The sequence below is a fragment of the Danio rerio genome, chromosome 17 (genome assembly GCF_049306965.1).
Source record: "Danio rerio strain Tuebingen ecotype United States chromosome 17, GRCz12tu, whole genome shotgun sequence".
Classification (NCBI taxonomy): domain Eukaryota; kingdom Metazoa; phylum Chordata; class Actinopteri; order Cypriniformes; family Danionidae; genus Danio; species Danio rerio.
In genome coordinates, this window is record NC_133192.1 from 20,816,256 (window position 1) to 20,832,375 (window position 16,120).

Here is a 16,120-nt window from a genome sequence, read left to right on the forward strand (position 1 = left end):
CCAAAAAAAAAAAAAAAAAAAAAAAAAAACACATTCGTTTAACCCGTCTATGGATTATGGGTTTTAGTACGCATTTTAAAAAGAATGTTAATGATGTTCTGATCGCAGTTGGTTGAGCGCAACAATTCTGTTTTTGCGGTGAGATAAACGAACTGTGCTCAACATTTTAAACAAAAGCTAATATTTTTTTCTATAATATATATAGCCTGTTTGTAATAATCAGGATTTTACATTACAAATAATTTCGTTAGCAATTTACAATAAGTTTTGTATGGCAATATTGATGGACAACTTGCTAAGGATAAATAAAAATAAAACAAATGCTGGGATTTGCTTAATGTTATATTATTTTAGCTGTTGTAGTAAAATGTAATGTTTCTATAGGCTACATTAAGTCAAAATTGTAAGCCCTCCTGTGAATTTTTTTTTAAATGTTTCCCAAACTTCTTATAACTAATTTATTTTGTTCATATTTTATCGTAACATATTCTTCGTATTTTGAACACTAGTGTTCAGCTTAAAGTGCAATTCAAAGACTTAACTTGGTTATTATGTTGACTAGGCAAATTGACATAATCTGGCATGATATTGGATATTTTTCCAATTTCTTACACTTTTGAATTTTTTTTTTTTAATTTTGACCTTAAAATGGTTTTTAAACATTTTTAAAACTGCTTTCGTTCCAGTCAAAATGCAGAAAAATATTAAAGGAAATACTGTTAAAAAAAAAAAAAAATTAATTTCAAAAGTCATTTTGATATTTGTGCCTGAAAAAAAGAGGATGCCCATTTTTAAAAGAAAAAAAAAGTGCCTGTATGTAAAAAGAGTAACCAGCAAGCACATTGTTAATACAATTGCAAATTACTTAATGCAAAAAAGACAAATCATCAATATCACAAATTCACATAGACAGCGTTTTATTTCATTAAAAGTATATATGTGTATGTATGTATGTATGTATGTATATGTATGTATGTATGTATGTATGTATGTATGTATGTATATATACATATATATTTGTGTATAGATTGTGTGTGTGTGTGTGTGTGTGTGTGTGTGTGTGTGTGTGTTAGTGAGTTAAGTTAGTGTGGACATTAGTGTGGACATTAGTGTGTAAGTTTTGGACTAAGTTTTGTAATGTGGATTTTGTCCATCCTGTATGTTTAAATCAGGTTAGAAGATGCTGCAGGTGACAGTTTTTCATTTTTATTTATGACTAATCTCAGATGTTTGAACTATGTACAATGTGAGAGAGGGCAGGAGATGGAGAGGTGTAGAAGACATTCCCTGTCTGGGGTGGCTGAACAAATCCCGTTATTAATTTTAACAGCAGAGACCAAGAATACCAACTAAAGCTCAAAGTCAGGTTAAAGACATGCAGGGGCTTGTTGCATAGTCACACACTCATGGCCAGATCTTCTCTCACATATATCTGTAATCTGCCATATACACACAAACAAATGTAAACATTCTGATACTCTATATTACAAAATATTGGGGATTCCTAAAAAGAATAAATGTAATTCTTACAGCATGCAGCATTAGGTGATTAATAATAACATAAACGTAAAGTTTTGGATCTCATTTTCTCAGTCCATTTAAATAATAAAAGTCTTCTTTTATCGGTTATTTTATTGGTTATTTTTTAAAGTCTTCTTCTATTGACTGTTTTCACAATTTATGATGGCATACTGTCAAAAATGGGACAAATGAGCTCATATAGGGGCTAAATTCTGCAATTTGTCTGAAGAACTTTCTTTCAAACCTCCTGAACCCCCCTGGCTATGGCCCTGCATATGTATGTATATATTGTACAGTTATGACGTGAGATTCACACAGGTGAGTGGGCTTGACAAACCACCTGTAGAAACCTCTTTCTCTCTAAAAAAACAAACAAAAAAAAACCCACTTCCCTCCTTCCTCTAGCACTATAAGCACAAACAATTCTTTTATATAATAAGCACATATTGTGTGTATTGCCTCTTCCTATTGAAATGCTGAATGTCTCCTCAATTGTAAGTTGCTTTGGACAAAAGCATCTGCTTAATGACAATATATTATTCAGTATCAGTTTAAAACTTATACTGTACATCTACTCCATTTAGTTGCACATAAACGTAACTTCAATTTGCCATAATTTGATAGCTACAGCATATGTCATTTGTTTCCATAACTTGTGTATGTAACTTACCTATAACCTCTCAGATCCTGACTGATGACATCATCAAACAAGTTAGCAAAACCACATCACACCACCAGATGCATTAGGATGGAATTTTACAGTGTGTCTGTGTGGAATTCATCTTAATTATCATGAAACATAAAACTGTTGATGTTGACAGGCCATAATATGGTTGCGTAGATCTTTCGCATTAAAAGACATGAGACACGAGTGTTTTAGCGCCTTTAATGACAATGCTGATCTTTAATATCAGAGTCATCTTTGATCATTGTTGTGTAATGACACACATTTGGAGGATTGTTTCACTTTGGCTGTTGAGGTGATGAGTTGAAAAAATTTTCCTTTCTTCTGTTCAGACAAACTCTTCGTGACAAATTAAACCTATGTTCTGCTTTTTCAGACATTTCCCTGCTGAAAAATCCAGCTTAAACCAGCCTAGGCTGGTTGGCTGGTATTAGCTGGTCGACCAGCCTGGTTTTATAGGGATTTTGGCCATTTCCAGGCTGGTTTCCAGCGATGTCCAGCCTGGACTTAGCTGGTCGGGCTGAAAAATGACCAGCTAAATCAAGCTAAAACCAGCTTGACCAGCCTGGTTTTAGCTGGCTGGCTGGACATACTGGTTTTAACTGGTCATCTCCGAGCCTGAACAGCTAAGACCAGGCTGGAAAAGGCTGGAAACCTGGAAATGGTCAAAACCCCTCTAAAACCAGCCTGGTTCACCAGCTAAAACCAGCCAACCAGCCTATAGGCTGGTTTAAGCAGTTTTTTTTTCAGTAGGGTTACACACCCGCACATTTGTTAAATTTTGAGGTGGGCTACTTCTGTTGTGCAAATCTAATTCTGTGACTTTTACATTGCACATTGAGAGTTTTTGTTTTGTAAGTAAAAGTAAAAAATATTGAATATTTAGCAGTTGAAATGCGTAAAAAGTGGCTCAGAATTCCTTAGCATCACCGTAGCAACATGTTGTCAACAGTTAACAACAGCCTAAGATCTTGATGGTTTTTACACCGTTAAAAATATTAAGTGGATTACAGTACAAAATAATTATAAATTATAAATAAAAATACAGTAACAAAATTATTGTCCGCACCGACATACAATAATGTTCTGTTTACTCTAAGAGTGTGCTGAAGTTTTGCTGTCTGTCTCTTTAAATGCTCACACTCTTTATCTGTTGACTATCAGTGTTTTGCTCACCAGCTGAAAAAGCTGAACAATATCAAGATTCTCTTTTGCAACTCTGAATAGTTATGGTGTGGAAATCTGCTCATGTGTTTGCATAATGATGCATTTAATAGTTAAAATCTGTCTTTATAAAATTTCACAGTGTTGATACAGATTAAATATAATGCTGATAACATTGAACTGTAAAAAAAATGGGTAAACTCTAATTATTAATCGTTTAAACCGTGCGTAGTATACAAATTGCTCAGTAGGTATTGCTGTTGCCTCACAGCAACAATGTCGCTGGTTCGATTCTCAGCTGGGTCAGTTGGCGTTTCTGTATGTAGTTTGCATGTTCTCCCCATGTTCGCTTGGGTTTTCTCCGGGTGCTTTGGTTTCCCCCACAGTCCAAAGACATGCAGTACAGCTGAATTGGGTTAGCTAAATTGTTCGTATAACAACTGTAAATGAGTGTGTATGGGTGTTTCCCAGAGATGGGTTGCAGCTGGAAGGGCATCTGCTGCATAAAACGTGCTGGATAAGTTGGCGGTTCATTCCACTGTGGTGACCCCTGATTAATAAAGGTAATAAACTGAAAAGAAAATGAATGAATGAATGAATGAGTATACAAATTGAGACATGGACATATACTGTGTCTTGATCGTTATTTCATGACTGTCCTTAGTGTTAACTGACCGTAACCTACATATAATTCCCTTATTCATTCATTCATTTTCTTTTCGGCTTAGTCCCTTTATTAATCCGGGGTTGCCACAGCAGAATGAACTGCCAACTTATACAGCACATTTTAACGCACCAGATGCCCTTCCATCTCTGGGAAACATCCACACACACTCATTCACACACACACTCATACACTACGGACGATTAAGCCTACCCAATTCACATGTACCGCATGACTTTGGACTTTGGAAACCCACATGAACATGCAAACTCCACACAGAAACGCCAGAAACTACCTACTGCACCACTGCATCGCCATAATTCCCCTATTAATATAATTACAACATAACTTTTTAAGCAGTATTTTAAAAAACACAATACGTTTTTTTGCATCTTACACTTAAATGCAATTCCGAATGGCTGTTAATGTTTTAATTGTTCATCAGCTGAAGAATATTTTTTTTAAAGTGATTTTAGTTCCTCAGTATTGCTGAAGGTTCTGCTATTCTTAAATATTCAGAACAATTATCATTATTGTAGCTCTGCGTAGACGGTACTGGCTCTGTGATGTCATTTACTTTTGCATTCTTTAAATTTTAAAGATCTGCACTGGCCCAATACCCCCAAAAGGGGTTCTGTTCTCTCATCAGTTGGAATAGAATAACTTTTGCATAAATTATGATAGAGACATGTGTCCTTTTTCTGATTACCGACATGTGCAGGAACTACCCAAATAATTACAGCAACCACGACCACACAGAACTTAAACAGTACACTCCCCCTCCTCTTTTTTGAAAGTGTTTATTATAACACTGACAAAATATACAGTTATTTTAATCATTTTCAACAGTGGTTTATAAAAATTCAAAGGGTGTTCTTTAAAATGATACCAAACGTTTGCATTTACACCTTTGCATGTGGATTTGGCAAGCTTTTGAATTTAGGTAGGCAAAAACCAGGTGAAAAATAGCACTTGATTTTAAGAAATTAAAGTCATTGTAGTGAACGGGTGCAAAAAAAAAAAAAAAAAAACTATAGCACAGTTTTTGTAAGTGAATACAGACATATGCCTCTATTAAATTTGTTTTTAGGGATATTTTTCATACTTTTCTTTCCAAAAGTATATTGTAAAAAATCTGTTAATTTGTGGTTCACTGTTTCTATTCATTTAAACTTTCCAATTGCACTTTGATCTCTGCTCTGCCTTGATTTAAAATTAAATCTGCAGTTTAACGGTGACTTTTATTGACTTTTTTTGTTTTGTTTTGTAGAAAAAGTACTTTCAGCTCATTACCAGTTTATCTTTTGCTATACTAAAATGTCAATGAAAGCCTCCGTGTTAAACTTTTTAACATCAACATTGCATAATGCAATTCGAAAGAGTAACTAAACAGACAAAAAACTAGAATCACACAATATGGTTAATTAACAGATATGTTTATACTGTACAGCCAGTCATGAAACAGACAAAGTCACAAGCTAAACTCTTTAAGCAAACGAACCAATCCGTTGATCTAAGGTGAAAACCATTTGTGTGGAATCTACACACACAGCTAACACAGAGATACTCAGAAGGGGAGACACACACAACTGTGCTTTAAGTGGTTACCTTATCCCTCGCTCTCTAATGCTGCTCAATCATCAGTTCCTGTGTCCGAGAGAGAGAAAGTGTCTCTGCCGATGATCAGAGGTACAGCCTCATCTGTCAACAGTACAAAAGCCCTTCCTGTCTGACACCGAGACACTGAAGAGAAATGCAGACGGGGGAATATTAGCACTATAAAGAGTTAGACTATTTAAGAAAGATAAAAAGCACTAACAGCGAGATAAAAGAGAATATTTCTTCAGATATAACTATCATCAGGTTAGTCCCTAGTTTCACTCACACACATGCACACACACAGATGCAAACTCGTCTCCTGCATGTCCTGCTTTGATTCTTAAGGGTCTTTCCCTCCTCTTAGATGCTGTCTGTCATCACTGTCTAACAGTTTATGTAAAAGACAGATAAGTGTGTAAGAGAGTCTTCCATTTATTTATTTATTATTTTTATTGTGTGTGTGAGATCCAAAGATTAGGATTTCTCACAAACTAACATTTTATATACACACCGGCCACTTTATTAGGTATATCTGTCCAACTGCTTGTTAACGCAAATTTCTAATCAGCCAATCACATGACAGCAACTCAATGCATTTATGTAGACATGGTCAAGACAATCTGTTGCAGTTTAAACTGAGTATCATAATGGGGAAGAAAGTTGATTTGTGACTTTGAAAATGGCTTGGTTGTTGGTGCCAAACAAGCTTGTCTGAGTATTTCAGAAACTGCTAATCTACTGGGATTTTCACGCACAACCATCTCTACAAAGAATGTTTTCAAAGAATGGTTTACAAAGAATGGACTGAAAAAGAGAAAATATCTAGTGAGCGGCAGTTCTTTGGGCACAAATGCCTTGTTGATGCCAGGCAGATGGGCTACAACAGCAGAAAAGCACATCGAGTGCCAAAATTGGACAATAGAAGATTGGAAAAACGTTGTCTGGTCTGATGAGTCTCGATTTCTGCTGTGACATTTGGATGGAAGGGTTAGAATGTGGCGTCAACAACATGAATTAATTGATCTATCCAGCCTTGTATTAATGGTTTAGGTTAGTGGTGGTAGTGTAATAGTTTTCATTGCACACATTGGGCTCTTTAGTACCAATTAAGCATTGTGTCAATGCCACAGCCTACCTGAGTATTGTTGCTGACCATGCAAGCAGGATAACAGACCATGTCATAAAGCGTGAATCATCTCAGACTGGTTTCTTGAACGTGACAGTGGATTCACTGTACTCAAATGGCCTCCACAGTCACCAAATCTTAATCCAATAAAGCACTTTTTGGATGTCGTGGAATGGTAGATTTGCATCATGGATGTGCAGCCGACAAATCTGCAACTACTGCGTGATGCTCAATATGGACCAAAATCTCTGAGCAATATTTCCAGTAACTTGTTAAATCTATGCTACGAAGAATTAAAGCAGTTCTAAAGGCAAAAGCGGGTCCAACACGGTACTAGTAAGATGTACCCAATAAAGTGGCCGGTGAGTGTATAGTCCTATTTCTAAAAAAAATGTATACATAAAAATATAGCACTGAATTTGATAATAAAATTTGTCAGATTTCATTTGTACGAAAACGTATGATTTTTAAAAGGAAGCATGACCCCAAACCCAACCCACTTATTGGTGGAGGAGCAAGTTGTACTAAAATGCACAAATGAGATCATACAAAATGAATATGAATTTGCAACTAAATCAAAAAGTTACTTGTTGTGAGATTCTGTTGAATATTTCACATTGTTTTTGTCATTACATTTGTTATTTTTGTTTTAAATTGAATTAGAATGGCAGATCACGTCCGACATTTGAGCCTCACTGTATGTGTACGATGTGCACGGGTGTGTGCGTGTGGAGTGAGGAAAGCGCAGTGAGCCCCAGGGACTGTGATGGAGGTTTTTAGATGTGTAACAACTTCTGACCACCCGACTGACTTCCTTATCTGTCAGAGGGGTGTGAGGCTGAGCGAGTATCAGGTTGTGTTCTGGGTGTCGCCCCGTGACCTCACTCTCTGACCCCTGAGGCCTACGCTTCCTCCCGACACTACAGCGACACGGCAAATACAATACAGCGATTCATCTTTTCTTTTTCTTGAATATTTAATACTTGAAAGTGCAGTGATTTAGAATCTTGATGGTTAACAAACACAGACTTGGCCATCAGGTGTTGTATCACCTTGAAATGGTTAATTTTAAGATATTGTATATAATGCTGTACGTGATCCTACTAATTAGGCTAATTGCCAATATATATAGTTAAAGTCAAAGTTATTAGCCCTCCTATGATTATTATTTATTTTAAAAAGTTCAATGTAAATGCTCAATGTTAGGGTAAATAGGTAAGTCATTTAACAACAGTGATTTCTGTAGCCCATCACAAAAAAAAATCTTAAAGGAGCTATTATTATTGACCTTACAAAATTGTTTTTTAAAAATTAATAAAAGGGCTTTTATTTTATCCAAGCTAATTAAACATAATTAAGAAATATATATATATAAAAATTAAAAACTAAATAATTATTCATCTCTGCATTGATTTTTAAGGAGGTTTTTAAATTCAGGAAGACACTTCTTTCTCGAGGTCATGATGACATGGACTCTGCTCCAGGATAGGATCTTCCTCTCTTCTCACACTATACAATGGCATTTTGAAGAGGCACCCTGTTTACACTCCATGGCACCAACAATCTCTATGTGTGTGTGAGAACGAGAGGGACGGATCCATTAGCCGTGTGGAGCTCACCTCAGGCAGTGATTAAGAGGTCAAATGCACCTCAGTACAAAAAGGACCGATAGACAGAGGGATAGAAGGGAGGAAAGAGCAGGACAAAGACTTTAAAAGGCCCGCAAATGTTTTTTTTAAAGCTTGCTTTCAAAAGGTGTTTCAGTCAAAAAGCCTGAATCCATTAAAGCTCCCCTTCTCACACACTCTCTCGCTGTGTCTTCAGGCCTAAGGAGTTAAAACAAAGCTGCTAGAATAAACAACAAGTGCTGTGCATGGCAGTGGCTCTTAGTGGCCTTTGCTCTAGTACAATTTTGGATTTTAGAGAATGTTTGTAGCTGTTTTCATCCACCTGTTTTACATACTTTTTTGATATACACATAAAAAATGCTGGATGAAAAATGGACAAAGTTCTTTCTGCCTATCCTCATGTCCAAACTACACGTGACACAATAAGATTCCAGTGACAAGCAATTTGTCTGTCTGCACCAGACACAGCACGACTGTATTTAAATACCAGCCATTCGGAAGCGCAAAATAGTGCACTGCACTCCCTATGAAATTTTAAGGTTTGTAATGTAAGTAAATCTCTTTTGTAAATTGTTAACCTTGAAGGGACAGATATTTGTTGGTTTGCCCTGAGGCACAATTCTAACATTCATTTGCAAACTGTATGTTTGCTGGTTCCTTAATTGTAAGATCTGAGGTAAAATATCTGTTGCTGCTGTAAGTATGGCAATACATTTAATGTAAAATGGTATTTAAGGTCACATAAGTAACATTTAACATTGAGGAAAGCACATATTTAATATCTGAGTTGATAATTGTCATAGTAGTTTATAGTTTTGTTCAGCCGTTTCGAAAATAGCCATTTTGTGCATGTGGATAGTTAGGACAAAACATAGTTAAAACATTGTATAATGAACTGAACTTGTTTCATACTGAACTTTATACCCGGTGCCCACCCGTAGGCTTAAGGAGCGCTAGGCCAGATAAAAAAAATTGTGCCCGCTGATGTAAAAACAGTGGGAAAAAAACACTTTAATGTTTATGTGAAATGTTTATAAACTGTAATATGTTTTACCTATAATACACATGTACAACTATAGACTCCGATTTAAACTTATAAGTTTGCAAGCCAGAAAACACTCATTTAAAAAAATAAAGTATATAAGTATGACATATACAAATAAAACAAATGCATTTTGTACACGAATAACATACAAATATATGCATAAATAACTAGAAATGCAGGAGACATTTTAGCTTGCTTTTACAGAGAGATTTACTTAAGGAAAAAATTGCATTAGATGTTGGACAGTGGGTTAGATTCGATGCTGAACCTGTGTTTTTTAGCAGGGTGAATCAGTGGGATAGATAATTTACTGATTATTTAATGAAATATGCTGCATGTGATCTTTTTTTCTCGCATATTACACAAGTATTTCTGTGATCATGGGCATCGCTGCATTTACTAAAGCAAGTCCTAATACTACACTACTAAATAATGTATTATGCATAGCAGAACAGAACCCACCTTAAGGCCCAATTCTCCCCCTTAACCCTTCCTCTTCCTCTTACTCGTCCCAATTCTCTTTAGCTTGAAGGTGTAGGGCTAAGGGGAAGGGGTAGATACCCCTTAGAACTAAGATTTTTCCAGACCACACTCGAATCCAAGGGGTAAGAAAATTTCCCAGAATACACCAGCTACAACGGCAGCATAGCTGTACCCTAGAAGTAAAGAGATGCACAAATTTGTATTTTTTTGTCATTATTACGAGTTTTTACAACAAACAAGCACATGTTTTAATATATTTATAACTGTATTCGTGTTTTACCATCATGCTTTAAAAACAAAACAAAACGCTACAATAAAAACTGCAAAATTTTGCTATCTATAATCTATAATAATAACTCCTGTAAAGTAGTCCCACAACATTCTGTCACTCGATGACACTCAAATAGCCTGTCAGAAAAGTCTAGTGGCTATGAATGACCTTTTTACAGTGTCTGCTATAATGTTAATGTTGTTTTGTGTGTTTTCATAGATGAATATGACCACGATGTAAATGCACAGTACAGTTTACGAGCTTATTACCACATTATATCGTTATGATAACATGATATATGCCTTCAGTGATTTCCTGAAGATAAACATAAAAAAAAAAATAAAGCAGCTGGAATAACTACAGCAGTCACCATCGTGACCATTTTTAATCAGTCAATAGATTTCTGAAGTGTTGTTGACACAAGCACATTTATCTGTTTCTGAGAAAACTGAATACTCTTTTAAGTGCGACTCTCTGGGATTTTATGCTGTCAAACATGCAAAAAGCAAAAGTTTCAGCAAAACTGTCCACATCTTCAAAACATGCTTCCTTGTTTTAACAGTTGGTTTAAAAATGACTGTCCTTGGTGTTAACTGACCGTAACCTACATATAATTCCCTTATTCATTCATTCATTCATTCATTTTCTTTTTGACTTAGTCCCTTTATTAATCAGTGGTCGCCACAGCGCAATGAACCGCCATCTTATCCAGCATATGTTTTGCACAGCAGGTGGCCTTCCAGCTGCAACCCATCACTGGGAAACACCCATACACTCTTATTCACATCCATACACTATGGACTATTTAGCTTTAGCTTTAACCCAATTCACCTATGGCGCATGTCTTTGGACTGTGGGGAAACCGGAGCACCCGGAGGAAACCCACATGAACACGGGGAGAACATGCGAACTCCACACAGAAATGCCAACTAACCTAGCCGAGGCTCAAACCAGCGATCTTCTTGCTGTGAGGCAACAGCTAAAATGTCATTTAAAAAATGAACCAAGCAGTGGAGTGTGTCTGTATTTTACCCAGCATTTTTTAAATGCAGGCACATTTTTCATGGATTGATTTATACTCCTCAGCAGATCACATATCATCACTTGACTTGAAACTGGGAAACACACACACCTATATGGACACATTTATCATAAGAGGAAATACATTGTCGGGGTGTCTAATGTTCCAGCTGTCTGAACGTTCAGCTTTAGCTACAGTAGGAGGTACCCGAGAATATATCACACAAGGCTCTGCACAGACACACACTGTCTGGAATGTGTTTCTGACGGGTGTGAATTTGATGTCTGTCCAACCCTCTAAACTTCAGACTACTTTACCTACAGTGTACACCTCTCGTTCTCTCTCTCTCTCTCTCTCTCTCTCTCTCTCTCTCTCTCTCTCTCTCTCTCTCTCTATCTCTCACTGTCTATTTCTCTCTCCCCTTCAGTTTGCCTTCATATAGACACATTTATTGACAATAAGATTCAACCATATAGCACACAGAAACACAAAGTAGGTTCTAAATTAAATTATTAAATTATAATTTCACAAACTTTATCATACAGTTAATTTAATATTTATATTAGTGATTTAAGTATCTTTGATATCCTGTGGTAGTTTATTTTTTTTAATTTATATATTAGCTAGCTCTCTGCAAATCTCACATGGTCGCCCACTGAAGCTAAGCAGGGCTGTGCCTGGTCAGTACCTGGAAGGGAGACCACATGGGAAAGCTAGGTTGCTGCCGGAAGTGGTTTTAGTGTGGCCAGCAGAGGGCACTTAACCTGCAGTCTGTGTGCTCCTAATGCCCCAGTATAATGAAGGGGACTCTATTCTGCAGTGAGTGCCGTCTTTCGAATTAGACGTTAAACCAAGATTCCGACTCTCTGTGGTTGTTAAAAATTCCAGGATTTCTTTCGAAAAGTGTAGGGGTTTAACCCTGGGATCCTGTCCAAATTTGCCAACTGACCTCTGTCCATCATGGCCTTCTATCCATCCCCATATGATAATTGGCTTCATTACTCTGTTTCCTCTCATCTAATCAGCTGGTGTGTGGCGTGCAGTCTGGCGCAATATGGCTGCCGTCGCTTCATCCAGGTGGATGGGAAGATTCCCCCCAACGTGTAAAGCGCTTTGAATGTCTAGAAAAGCGCTATAGTTAGTAATGTAAGGAATTATTTTGAAATGTTTTTTTATATATATTCCATTTTCCTTTTAGTCAGTTTCAGTAATTTTGTTATTTTATGTAATATATTTATTATTTGTGTAGTATATTATTATTTGTTAGCATTTATAATCAAAGTGACCTCTATTACTGGCCTGCCAATCATAAGTTTTGTCGGTATTAATTGTCATAGATTTGTTTTAATTACTTCATTGCTGTATAATTGTACCCATAGTTAATTATAATAACCATTATTATACCCCTTGGAAAAAAACAAAACTTTTTACCCATTATCATAAATTATGTATCTTTTTTTTTGCAAATGAACTCTTCAATGAACAATAAAAAATGTGTTTGCAAATTTAAAAATATAACCCGAGGCAGAAATTATCTGCTTAAACATGCATGCTTTGAAGATCATTTAGAGATATCACTGAAAGTCTTTCTAAATGAAAGCAGATAGAGGTTGAAGAGGACATTAGAGAGGCAGGTTATTTTGACCCAGACATTTTAATGTTCTTCCTCCGTCCAGAGGAAGTTGTCTGGATGGCCAAAACGCCAATCACTCAACATCCCGCCTCCCCACTGACAGGAGTTTCCTGTGGTGAATGACAGGGCTGGACTGCAATAAAGAGCTCAATTCAGTCGAACCCTACTAATCACACCAAAAAGACACAACTTGACCAGAATGTACTGGAATACACTTTACAAGAAAATACAATTTCACTCTTTGCACCTTAAAATATTGTGTATTCAATGTACACAAAAAATAATTTGTAATATTTTAAATTATGTTTGCTGCTTGTTGAAACTACTAATTTAAAATGAGCTGAATAAACACAACTCTTGAGTTTTTTGGGGAACAGCGTCATTGTTTTATGTTCAATACAGCTAAATTTGTAAAAATAATAGCTTAACCCTTGTGCGCTGTTCAAATTTTCTACCTTTTTGTCATGTTCGGGATGAAAACATCCACTGAATTAAACTGCTGTAAAATTGCATCAGATTGTTTTTTTTTTTTTTTTTTTTTTCAATTTCTTTTGCATAAATCTGTTAATCAACTTCAGTCCTGATCAAACTACTAAATGTTTTAAAATGACAGAATCTTGACTCTTTAATTGCCAAGTTCACAAATGATCTCACTAATTTGGTGAAAAAACACACACACAATGATGTATTTTCAATATAAAAAGTAACTGTGGACTTGATTTTTAAAATCCTTTTATCAAAGTCTTGGACATGTGAACTATTAGCAACAGCATTGGCTTTGATGCAGTGTTAGATTTAAAAAAAATTCTCCCTATACTTTTTTGCCCAATGATGCTGCATAAATACACAGTCTTTGTTTTTATTTACTCCGTGTAGTTCTGAGAGCTGAGACTTTGATATTCTCAGACACATCAAGGTAAGTGCAAAAAGGTCACTTTCACACACTTTAATTTGCTGTTGTACTCAATGGTGCCAAATGAAGATTAACAGTACAAAATTACACATTTTAACTCTTCCCAATAGGGAAAACCACCAGCAATCAAAAATGCATGATTATATGGTGTCACAGTTTTGCAATAAATAAAATGTGGTTAAAATGAAAGTCAATGGGGCAAATACCGCCACCAACATTAAATTAGGGAGAAAAAAATGAAAATCAATCAAAAACAGTGCATCGAATGCAACGTTGTTTCACATGTCCAAGACTTTGATGAAAGATTAAAAAAATCTAGTCCACAATTACTTTTTATATTGAAAACATGTCATTTTGTGTGTGTGTGTTTTTTTTAGCAAATCAATGACATCATTGTGAATTTGGCAATTAAAGAGTTAAAATCCTGTATGTTTTCTAAGCAATTTAGTAGTTTCGATCAGGACTGAGGTTGTTAAACAGATTTATGCAAAAAAAGTAAAAAAAAAACATATATCTTTTGCATTTTTTACAGCAGTTTATTTAAGTGGATGTTTTCGTAACAAATGGGCAGTACATTTGCCCAGACTTTATTGAGTTTTTTTTTTTTTTAATTGAAAGGATTTTTTAAAAATGTGTGTCAAAATAAGATTTGTCACCAAAAAACATTTGGCTAGCTGAAACACAGAGAAAGTAACGGCCAAATTAAGACTCAAAATCACCCCAGTACAAAATCCTTAACAGTACATAAGGGTTAAACAGTTTGTGTTGGGACAACATGAAGCAATTGTGTGGAACCCAGCATTTTCTTACAGCATACACTGTAAAAAATGCTGGGTTCCATACAATTGATTTGTGTTGGGACAACAGAAAGGAATTAATTTGATTGAACATGAAATAATTCAGTTGTCCTAAAAAAACTCAAGAATTGTGTTGTCTTCGCATCATTTTTAAATAAGTTATTTGAACAAGCAGTAAACGTTATTTTTTAGTGTATTACTTGCCGAAAATTCTTCCAAAAGCATTACTTCTTTGCTTAAGTGTGAAACTTTGCATTTGTGAAAATAAATGAAGATCCTTTGAGCTTTAAAACAATCAATTAAAAAGGATTTTGTCTTGTTTTGATAGATACACCCGAGTTTTTAGCATCAGACTAAATATAAGATTAACCTCATGAATCACCAAGCATATTTAATCCAACATTTTAATGTTTATACAATAGCTGTGAACAACCATTTGTTTTATCATCCTGTGCTTTTTTAAATCATGGGAAAATCTCAGCTCTTTTAAATTGGCCACATTTAAAGATTGGATCGCCCAGACTGAGAAAACTCTCTGTATTGGATTTGTGAAGAAACTTATAGAAAGGTACGCACACACAAAACCCCCACAGCGGTCACCTTTAAGCCCTCTCCATGACCATCAATATGAAAGAGAAGAGGAAGGAAGTTTTTAAGGGGAAAGCAGTGGGAGGGGGGGCCGCGGCTCATTTTAAAGCATAGTCCTGGGCTGGCCTGACTTAATGAATATGTCGTTGTACTCTAATGGATTGAGTTAAAGGGGTTTGTGTGGTTTTACCCCCCCTTTCTCTGTCACCTCTCCAACTGATCCCATTCATTCTAGCCTAGTGTAATCTAATCACTGCTAACTGGATTTATCTGCTGTCCTTTCACATTCAAACTCCCATTACACACATGTGGCCCCCTGTTACAGAGACAGATGACTGATTGAATGAGCTTCTACAGAATGAGAGTCAATCGAAGGCAGATCAGCATCTCCGATCTGGGGATGAAGAGCCATTTCACGTGGTGCAAATCCATCAGCCACATTGGGATGCTCTGTGAAATCCTTAACCATGCCTTGACTGATTCATTGTAGTCACATTTGTGGCATAGAGAGGTAGAATTTATTTCTGATTTATGGACTGATCAACTTTGAGTTCCAATTAGATCTAAACAGGGTTTTATGTCATAAGAGTAATCCTTACAAACACTAACCATGGTTTTTTATTGTAGAAAAAGGATTTTAAGCATGTTTACCATTTGTGATTACAATTTGTTTAATTACTGTTGGTTACTATTTGATATTATAAACAAATTACTATTTGTTTGTTGCAATCGGTTTCCTCAAAAGGTTTGAGTTACCTTAACTTTTTGGGGTTTACAGTGTATAAATGCTGTTTTATAACAATCGCCATGGTATATTTATGTTAGTAGCATGCTTGGGGTGTTTTAATATCTTGTCAACATTATAGAAACATCCTAATATGTATAAACAGTCAGTAAGTAAGTTAAATAATGTTAGTGGATGTAAAAAAACTTCTAGCAATGTGGCAAAATTGATTTTTCACAATTGTTTCTATTGTAGGAA

At 35.7% G+C, this 16,120-nt stretch overlaps 1 long non-coding RNA gene across 12 annotated transcripts in view; it reads left to right on the forward strand.

Moving 5' to 3' along the window:
* The window catches only part of LOC141378551 (uncharacterized), a 102,353-nt gene that overhangs the window by 22,276 nt on the left and 63,957 nt on the right, over positions 1-16,120 (forward strand). The window lies entirely within an intron of this gene.